This window comes from Malania oleifera, chromosome 6 (genome assembly GCF_029873635.1).
Source record: "Malania oleifera isolate guangnan ecotype guangnan chromosome 6, ASM2987363v1, whole genome shotgun sequence".
Classification (NCBI taxonomy): domain Eukaryota; kingdom Viridiplantae; phylum Streptophyta; class Magnoliopsida; order Santalales; family Ximeniaceae; genus Malania; species Malania oleifera.
The window spans coordinates 13,776,058-13,789,321 of NC_080422.1; the positions used below are offsets into that span (position 1 = coordinate 13,776,058).

Below are 13,264 nucleotides of genomic sequence, written 5' to 3' on the forward strand. Positions count from 1 at the left end.
AATACTTCTAATAAATATATATATATATATATATATATATATTCTGTCTCTATAAATCTATATAAACATAGTAATAACTGAAATCTTCCCTGTGAATAATTGTGTCATGATTTAACCCCTCATGACAGGGTTGTGCGGCCCGTAGGCGGGATCTACCCTGGCTGGCCAACTAGGAATAGAGCACTATACTCCATAGGTCTGATCAGCCCTCCTCTACCCATATCTGATGGGGAGTCTGTCCACTTGTGGGCTCTATGCGATCGACCTTTATACCGCGTATTATCTGAATATGTGGTTGCACTCTATATACTGTATGTAGCTACGGTACCGTGCTCTGTAACTGTATGGTCCAACAGAGTCTGATACTATATAATACATCTCTATATACAACTATTTGTTTTACCATGATTCTGTAATAACTGTATAAACCATAACGCTGTAGAAAACTGTATCTATATTAACCGTGTTTCTGTAATTAACTGTAAATTTGTATGTCATGGTACTGTAAAACTGTATAATCATGGTATTTCTGTAATTGCTGTAAAATACATTCACTGTCTGCATATTCTGTAAAACACATCTCAGAAAAATACTGTAAAGCATGTTTCTATACTATATCTATATTCTCAAGTCACACAGTAATTTTAAAACATATTAATCATATTTGACAAATTGTATAAATCTCTGTTGTGAATAATACTCTGGTAGAATATATATAAATTTATACTAAAATCATACTCGAATAACCTAGCATAGCCTATTTCCCTTACCGAATTTTTGCTAAAACCCTCCTACTGTAACGGGTCCTACACTCGCAGGGTTCTCCACTCAACACCCTGAAAACCATAAATCTTAGAACAAAACATTACTATTTCTACGTCTATTACATTTCTTACAACTGTTGAAAACCCAAATTCCAAATAAAAGAACTTACCCTAGATTTGGGATGAATTTCGACTTCGTTCCACCAACGATCCACTCCGGCAGACTTGAAGAGAACTCCGTAAAGAGTGTCATGGTAGCCTCAGATCGTCGATCTGAAAAACAACGGGGCCGAAATCGAAGAGAGAAGAGGGAGAGGTCGTAAGAGAGAAGAGTGAGAGAGTCTGCGCTGAAATTCTGCGTCAAAACTTTGTTTAAGCACTATTTATACTGCGGGATTCGTCAACGAGCCACGTCACCTCGTCGACGAGTCCTATAGGAAGTTAATCGACGAACCTGCACCTTCATCGATGAATTTCAGACTTCTCAAAAATCCTCTCGGTATCTTCTCACCAACAAAATGGGACCTCATCGACAAGATCCCAAAGTACCCTCGTCGACAAAATACCTATGTTCGTTGACGAGGCCTGGAAAATTTTCTTGGAAATTTTTCCTCCAAAATGCAATGTCGTCGACGAAGTCAGCTGCCTCCTTCTATTACTATTTCCATTTCTCTCCCTCGTTATTATTTAAATACTATTGTTCTTCGAGTCACTACACTATACCAAAATTATTGGTACCATCAAATTTCTCCACCTCAAACCAAGTATTAGCTATCGTCTTTGACAATGATGTTGAAGTTGTTGGGGTTGGAGTTCATGTGGACAATGTTTTTTCTACTACTGCACTAGTTTCTGTCATCTTCTATATATTCGATAGCAAACAACAAAGCAAAAGGCCTAGAATGAATAGTATGCACCAACTGTGTCTACTCTGTTTTATCCTATGAAATTCTACTTTGACTAGGCCAACCTCCAAGGAGCGACTGAGTCGCAATGGTCTCTAAGCACTCTCTAATACAAGGTCTTTCTTAGGCATCAAACATGGAATCAAGGATCCTAACGGAAACATTTCCGTATCGATACTATTCAACTTAGCTCTGATACCAACTATTGTTCCTAGCACCCCACTTGTGCCAAACACCAATACTATAACTAATTTTATTGAATATAAAAAAAAAAACTAAAGTAATGCAGAAACTAATAATAAAATATGACAATAAAGAACAAGACAAGAATTTACGAGGTTCAGTACAAAATTATGTACGTCCTTGAGCGTCGACAATCAATCCACTATTTCCAAGTAAATTACAACTTCAAGGTGTGATTTACAAATGGAGAGGTGAGCTCTTTATATGGCTTCAACCTTGAGTCCAAAATATATTTCCCGCCAATGTGGGACAAGCAAAAAACTTCAAAACAACTTTCCCAGCAATGTGGGATAAACAAAAACCAACAAATCTCTACCTTGACGATAAATTCAACAAATTTTTTAGTCACCAACACTCTCTAGAGTTCCACATCATCGGTGCCTTCCAAAAATATTCAGACTTGCAGGATATTGAATAAGTTCAAACAATGTTTGAACTTGATTGTTGTCACAATCTTGGTCAACATATCAACGGGATTTTCAGCTGTAGCAATCTTCTAAAGGAGTATTTTGCCTTCATCAATTATATCCCATATAAAGTGAAATTAAACATTGATGTGTTTCATTTGTGCAAGATACACTTAGTTCTTTGTCAAATGAATAGTACTCTGACTATCACAGAACACAACAATGTGCTTCTGAACAACTCTCAAATTTTCAAGTAACTCTTGCAACCAAATAGCTTCCTTAACAACCTCTGAAGCTATCATATACTTTGTTTCTATTGCAGACAAAGTAATGGTAGATTGTAAGATAGACCTTCAACTCACTGAACCATTAGAAAATGTAAAAACATATCCAATAGTTGATCGACGTTTATCTAGCAACACATTGATCAATAGAATTATTTTTCTCAAATACTATACCAATATCAATAGTATTCATAATGTATCATAAAATCCATTTCACAGCTTTCCAATGTCCTTTACAGGGTAAATCGTAAACGATTTCAGGCATAGAGCAAACCGTCGACAATTTCTAACAAAGAGCAAATCGTCAATAAATCCATTCGTAACCATCGACAGTTTGTGAGACGGTTTTCGACAAAGAGCAAACCGTTGATAAATTCATTCATAACCATCAACGGTTTGTATTCTAAAGCTGACATCACCATCTTGGAGTGTAAATTTAATAGTCGTGTTTGTACATTTTGAGAGCGATGGGGACTTCTTCTGCTTCGCAGAGCAGTCAACACAGGCGGTCACCAGAATGTTTAACTTGTATAAAGCTTCTCAATTGGTGTTTTCGGGAGGGAAGATACTTGAGGATGCCAATAATTTCTCATGCAAATTTTTAAAGAAAAACAAGTTACCAAACAGCTCCTTGATAAGTGAATTATAATCAAAGACTTACCTGGGGAGGTATGTGTGTATATAAACACACACACACACACACACACACCCAAAGAGATACTTTAAAATATTATTACAATATTTCTTATTATGGTTAAAAAATAAAGAAAAATCAACTCTTAATAATGTGTTAAATTAATTATAACCAAATGCAGAAAAAAAAAATATCAGTGTTGCCAAATTGAAACATTGTAAAATGCCCATGTAATTTTTTTTTAATCAAACAAAGGTTAGATGGTAGGTATGACATAAGTAAACGGGTATAGTATATAAGACAATAAATGGTTGAAACATATGATTTTAGGAGGGATTATTCGCCTAGTTTTTGATACAAAAAGGAAAATTTTTGCACTCTTTATTGTGTTTGTTTGTGCTTGTGTCCAAACATTTGGTTGATCTCTTCAGCCTATTAATTCTAATTTCATTTAAGTTCGTTCAAGGAATTTTTTTTAGCAAAAAAAAATTATGCGATCATTTTTCTACCCAAAAAAAAAAAAATAGGATCTAATTTTTTATATAAAGTAATTGGAAAGTATCAAAGTTGATTTGAATGCCTCGAGCGCTCGTCAAAGCTAAAAACTAAAATGCATTTACGCATATTAAATACACTAACAAACTAATTTTTACTCTACCTAATACCTATATTCAATTCCTTCCCCCTGAAGAAATGCAAAAGAGCAAAACATGTCTTCCAAAGCATCCACCCTCCCCTTTGGCCTCTCTCCAACATCTCCCAGCCTCCAAACATTCCCCAAAATCTTTCACTGGTAAGCATGTGCTTTCTTACTAATATATATGTATGACTGCCTCATTCTTTATCCATGCCCTTTATCTACTAGTCATTTAAGATACAAATGCAGAAATAATCCACTCTCAATATGAAATTTCAAACCTATTAATTACACGATCTAACTTAAAAGGAACGATTCTTTCCTACAAAATTTAAAATCTGTCAAATTATACTCATACAAATGAGAAAAATACTTTAATGTGAATATTATTAATATAATTTCACACCATTTTAACTAATAGATTCAGGCATTAAAATAACATTTTGTAATTAGTAGGTTTAAATTTCTTATAAAAGAACCGTTACTTTTAAGTATACTGTATACACCGCTTTGCATGTTAATTTCTTAATGTTTGTCCTTTTTTAATTCAAAAGTAATACAAAACTTTTGACATATTCACATTACGTGAGTTTTGACATATTTTTTTATATTCAAAAGTGTATATTCACATTCATATTTAAGTATGCACAAAAATTGATTGTGCATGCAGAAAACAATGGGATACAGTGGCAGGAGATTGTGGAGGATGACATAGAAGGGAAAGCTCCAAAGGTAATTTTAATTTCACCATTTGACTCATTTTATTTTACTCTCTGTGAGCAATGGAAGCTCCTAATGAGTATATAAACAGTCTTAGCCGATGAGTAAATTGCATTTGTTGATCTTCAAAAACGAAGAATTCATTTCTAGTAAGCGTGAGCAGTCATTGATTATGCCCAAACCTTATATATATATATATATATATATATATATATATATATATATATATATATTATGATTTTGATTATGTCTTTGGGTTGAAATGAATGATTAAGGTTTATGAATCGAATGATGAGATAAAGGAACGCGTTGATAGAATAAGATCAATGTTGGGATCCATGGGAGATGGAGACTTGTGACTTTGGTAACCCTAAAGCCATGAGTTCGATTCCCCCTTGAGAGTTTACTCCAGTGAATTATCAGGGGTGCGTCAATGGGCAAGTGGCTTCGACCCTTATGTTTGGTGCCGCATCATAATGTCCAAAGTGACGCAATGATGGCTGGAGTTCCGAATTATCAAAAACAGAAAGATGAAAAAGTCTCATTTAAACAAATTGATATCCTATTATTATGTGATAGATGTTTAAACATATGAAGTATTGATGTTATGCACTATACATGTATAGTAGAGGAGTTAAAACCTGAGGCTATGCAATGATTTTGTGAAATTAGGAATAGCTTCCCAAGAGGGGGGGTGAATTGGCTTTTAAAATTTTCTTTTAACTCCTTTTTAGAATTCTTAAACTTATTTTATTTCTTTTAACCAATTTGTGACTTATTTGTTTAATTTGTTAAGCACTCAAGAAGTTAGTTTCTTTATTTAATCATTAACCATACAAACATCCAATCATTCAACCAAACCAATCAACTATAATTAGAAAGCAAACAAACAAGTCAATACACAACACTTATGTAATATAAAAACTCAAAATGGTTGTTTGTTGATATTAGCCAAATTTGTACCAAGCCCTGTAGTGAATGAGAATTTATGCTTGCTGATATAAAGCCCTGTATAAATGAATTCAATCACTATTTCCAAATATTTAAAATTCAAATAAACTCTTGGTAAATTTATCTTTGGGATGTTAACCAAGTAACGCACTCCAGTATGGTTTCCGTAAGATATGGTGTAACCAACGTACTCCCTTTCGGTTTCTGCAACCCAAATCAAAATTGGACTCTAAGTTTACTTGATTTCCAAATATGCGTAGTATGTATAATTTAGATATTTAAAACATCCACGCAGTTGTATATGAACTGAAAATAAAGAATAGGGAAAGAGAGAGTGAGACGGGAATTTTTACGAGGTTCGGCTTATACCCAGCCTACGTCCTCGCCTTTAGCAAACCACCAAAGGATTCACTAAACCTGTTCCATTGACGGGTGGAACAAAACCTTTACAAGTGATACCCCACACTCAAACACTCCTTCACTAGGCTAGAGTGTCTCTCCAAACGATGTCCCCTCGTTCGGTCACCCCTTTAGGCTAGAGCCCACCTCTCTAAGCAATATCCCCTTACTTAGCTAACGATCCAAACAATCCTTGGAACGTCAAAGAACTATAAGAAACAAGATATAATATGCATACAAATCTACTCTCTCAAAGAGCAAGTTAGTACAATTTCAGCACTATATATTTCAATGTAAAATATCAATATGAAATACAATGAAACTTAAGTGTAGAATTCACCAATATCCTTCTTAGATGAGGATTAGCAGTAGGAATTCAGAGAAGGAAGGATTAGCACTTCAGAATATCTTAACAAAAGAGTTTTGCAATGAGTGAGTAAGAGAACTTGTAAGAACAAGAGTGCTTTTAGCTTCACAAACAGATTTTTCAATTCTTAGTGTGTTTTGATTTGCAAAACCATGTATTTATAGGCTTTCAAACAAGTTTCCTTATTGCAAGAGTTTCCTTAGAGAGTTTCCCAAGTTGTTAGAAAATTTGGTGCCCAAATGGCTATTTTTTAAATATTAGATTTTAAAAACAATTTGCCCGTTGAACAGTGTTCAGCTGACTAAAGAGTCGAGTTCAGTCATCTAAAGTTCCTGAAACCCTTTAAAAAATGAACTAAACATAGGGTTAGATGATTGAAGTAGGATTCAGACGTCTAAGGTGGTTCTGTATACTATTCAATCAGCTGAAGTTCCTTCCATGAACAGTGTTCGGTTGGCTAACAACTGTGACCCCATTTTTTTTTTTGGCCATAACTTTTTCTGTATAACTCCAAATTAGGTGTTCTTGGCGTCAAAAGAAAGCTAAGAGAAAATTCTACAACTTTTATGTTATATACATTTTAAAATAAGGAGATTTTGATAGATAAAAATTCACCTCAATATGGATGTATAAAAACTGATAGCATTTGGAAAAACTCTTTTTGGTGCTTTTAATTCCAAAAATGATTCTAACATTTTTAAAATAATTTTTAACCTTATAAAAATATTTTCCAAGTATGTTAAAAGGTATCTAGGTTCAAGAAGTTAACTTAAAAGTTTCAAAATATTTCAAACGATATTTTAAACATTAAAGCACTTACATGAGACTTCTAAGACATTAACATTCTAAACGCTCAAGTCTTCATGCTTGCTTTGGCCCTTTCTTGGTCTTCATGCTTGCTTTGGCCCTTTCTTGGTCTTCAAGTTTGAATATTCTTTGAGTTCTATCACTTTGCTTTTCTTTGACTCTTTTGACTTTAAACATTCATTGGCTTTCAACAAATCATGTATGACTTCATATTTTTCAAGATTTAATATATCATCTTTAAATCCATGGTTTGACTCATTTAAACTTCATTTGATCCTTGTGAGCACTTTCACCTTACTTTCTCATATTTGAACCCTGAAATAACATTACTCACACAAATATGTTAAATTCCACTTGTTTGTTAGCATTAAAACAAGATAATAGGATTTTAAATCTATTATGACCAACATTTTGTTTCCTCGGTTTCGTGTTGTCTATCTAGGTCCAAAGGACTTGTTCAAGTAAGAGTTTCAAGTAGTAGTAGTACTAATAATAATAATAATATATATATATATATATATATATATATATATAGACACACACACACACACACACATATATATATATATATGGTGGGTGTTGGATAGAATACCTAAAGACATAATGCATCAAGTGCCCACAACACCGCTGTATAGCTTGAAGGCATGGCACTGGCAGGGCTCGACTGGGAAAAGCTTCTAAAGCTGCAGTGCTCAGATGGATCTTTCCTCTTCTCTCCATCCTCCACTGCCTTTGCCCTCATCCACACCAAAAACCCTAGTTGCCTTGCTTATCTCAACGTTGCTGTTCAAAAATTTAATGGTGGAGGTAATTAATCAACATTATTTCATTAATTATTAATGCATTTTATTGTTCCTGCCCTAGCTTTTAATTCAAGTCAATTCAATTAATTTGTCTTAGTTAATTGATTTCTAGCTAATTAAGTTTATTAATGCTTTATTCAACTTAACAGTACCAAATGTTTATCCAGTGGACTTGTTTGAACGTATTTGGGTCGTGGATCGATTGGAACGTCTTGGGATTTCTCGGTATTTCCAATCCGAGACTACAAAATGCACCCGTTATGTCCATAGGTACTTTGTTAATGTGCTACTATACATTTGAATGGAATAAAATAAAAAAAGTATACAACGAATATGTAAATTAATTAGCAATCAATTTCATATCTTTTCTATGTATCGAACACTATCATCAATGTGCACTTGAATAATAAATTTAGATATTGGACTGAATGGGGAATTTGCTGGGCAAGAAATGCACCGGTTCATGACATAGATGACACAGCCATGGGATTCAAGCTTCTCAGGTTACATGGCTTTGATGTCTCCGCAGGTAATTTCATTATTTTCAATGAAAATTAAGATTGTGTCCTAAAAATACATCAAATTTATTATTATTTTCATCATTTAAACTATGAATATTATATATATATATATATATATATATATATAATTTAATGAAGAGTATCTGTATGGTAATTAATTCCATTAATTATCTTTCATGCACTTTTGTGATCACACGTGTTTGGACATTTTGAGAGCGACAGGGAGTTCTTCGCCTTCGCAGGGCAGTCAACGTAGGCTGTCACAGGAATGTTTAACTTGTACAGAGTTTCTCAGTTGGTGTTTCTGGGAGAGAAGATTCTTGAGGTTGCCAAGAATTTCTCATGCAAATTTCTTAGAGAAAAACAAGCTACCAAACAGCTCCTTGATAAGTGGATTATAATCAAAGACTTACCTGGGGAGGTATGTCATATGTGCGTATATAAACACACATACACCCAAAGAGATACTTTAATAAAAAGTGATTCAACTATATTTGAAACAAAGAATTTCTTTAAGAAAAGTGTGTATATATAAATTTTTCTTTTTAATGATAGGTGGGGTATGTACTAGAGGTTCCATGGTATGCAAGCTTACCTCGAGTGGAAGCTAGATTTTATGTAGAACAATATGGTGGTGACAACGATGTTTGGGTTGGCAAGACCCTTTATAGGTACTTTCTTTATTATTTATTTGGTTTTTATTAAGAGTGATTTGACATTTGAACTTGATCAAGTTATTTGAACTAGTCAAATTTCATTCAATTTTTTACTTTTGTCATTTTATTATTATAACTTTTATACATTTCATATTTCTATATATTTTTTATGAAACAAAGAGGTGAATTAAACAGCTATTAATTTCATCACTTAATTAAACAAGAGTTTAAAATTATGTTGTGCTTACAATCATCATCATGAAATAAAATAAATTAATAAATGTCTCTCAAAATAATTAATTAGGTTTAACAATTTTCTTTAAGACACTCTAAAATGTGATAAATCGACTTTGTGTTAATTTAGATTTACACATTTTAACTTGTCATGTTTAACGTTGATTTCAGGATGCCTTATGTGAACAACAACAACTATCTTGAATTAGCCAAACTAGACTACAACAGCTGTCAAGCACTGCATCAATTTGAATGGGCTAGTTTTCAAAAGTAAGTGACCAAATGTACTTCAATCTTATAGGTTCCCACAAATAAAAATAAATAAATAAATGGCTTTTCGGCCTACCAAATATCAATATTTTTAAGATAAATATTCCAAACCGTATGTCCCAAATAATATATGGGTTGGGCACATGATGTACTTCTAACTTATAGGTACCCTACAAATAAAAAAAGAAATGGCTTTTTGGACTACCAAATATCAAAATATTCAAGATAAATATCTCAATCATATGTCTCAAATAGTATACGAGTCGGACATATGCATAGAGCCTCACCTCAGATGAGTTTCACTGTCACGTATCTAGTCAGAATACTGCTCGTAATAAATGTGAACATTAAATATTTTTATAACTATATTTTAAAAAATGATCCATGCGAACGAACAAAAACATAGGTGGTATGCAAAATACAATCTTGGAGAGTTAGGGGTGAGCCTAAAGACACTTCTCCTGGCATATTTTGAAGCAGCAGCCAGTATATTTGAACTAGAAAGGTTTAAGTGGCGATTGGCATGGGCTAAAACTACAATAATGGTGGACATTATTTCATCTTATTTCAACCATGAGGAAACTACAAGGGAGCAGAGGAGAGCCTTCATCCAAGAATTCAAAAGTACTTTTGGCAATACAAACTATACAAATGACAAAAGGTATGTGGTTAACTAGTTCTCTTTGTGAGATAATTATTTAGACCTATCAAACTTTTCGCATCACTTCTCTCTATATTGACTTATCCAAATTTTTAAATTTTATTGTGTTTGAGGACACAAATTTGAAGCTTTATATTTAAATTTGTTTAAATTTAGATAAAATTCAACATAGCCTAAACTTTAGTCGTAACTGATGTGTAGATTCTCACTCCTTCCAAATTTTTTTTTAAGTAAAAATAGAGAAATGAATCTCATTTTCTTTCTAATGTATCAAAAGTAACTTTCTAAATCAGTGACAAGATGAGTTCATTGGAGATAAATGATATATTAAGAACAATTTTTTATTCATGTTAGGCAATTCTTGGCTTACTTCATATATGTAAAATGTACATTTGTCCTTGTTTTGTTAATTCATTAATTAATTAAAAAAATAAATAAAGAAAGAACACTCATTCATGAGTATTATTGAAAAAAAAAATTATTTAACTAGCAAAAATAATAACAAAAAAGAAATACAATAGACAACATTATATTAGAACGATTACTTATATGCATCAACATTATATGGTTTGTTTTTTAGTTTAATAGTATTGAAAATTTTTTTAATTAGATGATATTGAAAGATGATGAAGGTAGGAACTCTAAGAGAGTATCTATGTATATGTAGTACAAAGCAACATAGAGTATTTAGTTCCCTAATAATGCTAAAAATAATGGTGCTTGCCTATGCTAACATTAGTAATAAGGTACTATTGGGAAGCCTAAGGGGAGAGATGAGGATCAAAATCATTTCCTAAAGGTTACACACTGCATATGCATTGGTTATCTTTTGGTATACTAAAATACATTTGAAAGTACCAAAAAGCAACGCCGCATTCTAGCTTCTTTAATATAAAGAGCGTAATTCTTATCATAAAAATACATTTGGAAGTTACTAAAGTATGATATGTGTTGCAGGTGGTCCATGAAGGATTCTAATAAGACAGCACAAAGTTCTCTTAGGACCCTAATTGAAACCCTAAACCATCTTTCAGTAGAGGCAATGGTGGCACACAAAAGAAATATCTGCCCTCATTTATGTCATGCCGTGAGTTTTACACTACACATCTACAAGTTTATATTTACTTATTGATCTATTCTTCTTCCTTTTTTTTTTTTTTTCTTTTTTTGAAACGATGGTATTTGAGGCCTTTTGTACACTCGTCTAATCCACCGAGATTATGGGCCCGCCCTTCTACCATTTTTTACTTAAATACCAAAGTATTATTTCAATGGAAAGTTGTAACCCCCAAGACTCATTGGTCATTTAACTAGAAGAGTCTTGAGTTTACCACTCGAGCGACTCTTGGGGGGCATTTATCTTAATAAGCATGATCTTTGAGTCCCCTTAGAATTTGACTAATTCTCTAAGTGACAACATCCCCATATTTCCTAATACTTCTGTCAAGTAATAAGAAGGACTCAAACCCTTCATTTTTTTTTTTAAATAGGTAAATATTCATTAGTAGATAAAAATTGATTGCTACAATAAAAGTTAGTTATTGAAGACTTCTCCAAAGATGATTTCTAAATGAAGATTATGCTTTTAAACTCAACTATTGCATGATATCTTAGAAATAATTACAACTTAAATCAATTATTAATCTTCGCTGATGATATATCATTCAAAACTTAAAAAAATGAAAATAGGTGACCTTCTATTTTGATTTTTCCTATCTTAGACATTATTTTAAAATATATGACACATACACACACACACACACACACACACAGATATGTATCTATATATATATATCTGTGTGTGTGTGTGTGTGTGCACGCGCGCGCGCGCGTGTCATACACATGCATATGTCTGTGTATAAAACACTAAATAAAGAATTTATGCACCACTTGCTAACTGATTAGCAACATGCTTCTTATATGTCTCATCAATGAGTGATTTTGACATTTGTGTTTTTGCGGCAAAATTTGTAGTGGGAAATGCGGATGCTATCGTGGCTAGAGGAAGGAGCCAGTATAAAGGAACAAGGTGAAGCAGAGCTTGTTGTGCATACAGTAAATTTGAGTTTTGGGCATTGGGTATCAAAGGAGCTATTGTCTCATCCTCGTTACAAAAGCTTGTCCATCCTCACCACTAGAGTTTGTCACCAACTTCATCATTTGAAGAAGAAAAGGGTTAGACCCTCTATATGACAAAAGTCTGCTAACTTTTTTTTTTTTGGGGGAAAAAAAAAGAAGAGGTTGAAAATCTATACTAGGTTTCAATTGCGTTACAAAAGCTCATTTATCATCTATTCCATAACCTTTCACATCTCACATGTCCTACAATTCTAACTTGAGAAATCTTTCAATTTTTGACCGTAGAATTGTCTCCCTAGGGATGCTTACTAGCTAATTTACGTCTTGAAAGAAAAAAGAACAAACACCTAATATTTAAGAATATCTTTAGCTCAATTAATTGGAGGAGGGAGTAGCACCAAACCCCTACCCCGAAAAAATGGATTCCTTATTTTCATCGTTAGAAGTTTCTAAGTAGAAAATTTTCAAACAATTACAACATTGTTATATAGAAATTTTATCCATCCAATTAATCCATTTTCTTTGCAATAATTTGTGATTTGTATGTGGCTCTATATAGCTCATAAATTTTACTCACCCATCAAAATTAATGAAATGAAAAATAGTCTACATCATTGGTAATAGTCTTGGTTGATTTACTTGGATAATCACTAATTTTAATATTCTTAATTTATTGTTCTTTTGATTTTATCAGGTACATGATAATGACAACAACAATAGAAGCAACATGACAACCCCTCAAATCGAATTAGACATGCAAAAACTTGTGCAGATAGTGCTTCAAAACTCCTCAGATGATAACGATCCCAACATTAAGCAGACCTTCCTAATAGTAGCAAAGAGTTTTTACTACACAACCTATTGTAATCCCGAAGTTATTGATCAACACATTACTCAAGTGCTCTTTCAACGAGTAATTTGA

The 13,264-nt window shown here is 32.9% G+C and overlaps 1 pseudogene; it reads left to right on the forward strand.

Moving 5' to 3' along the window:
- The first annotated feature begins 3,930 nt into the window (after positions 1–3,930).
- LOC131158478 (ent-copalyl diphosphate synthase, chloroplastic-like) lies at positions 3,931–13,264 on the forward strand (annotated as a pseudogene).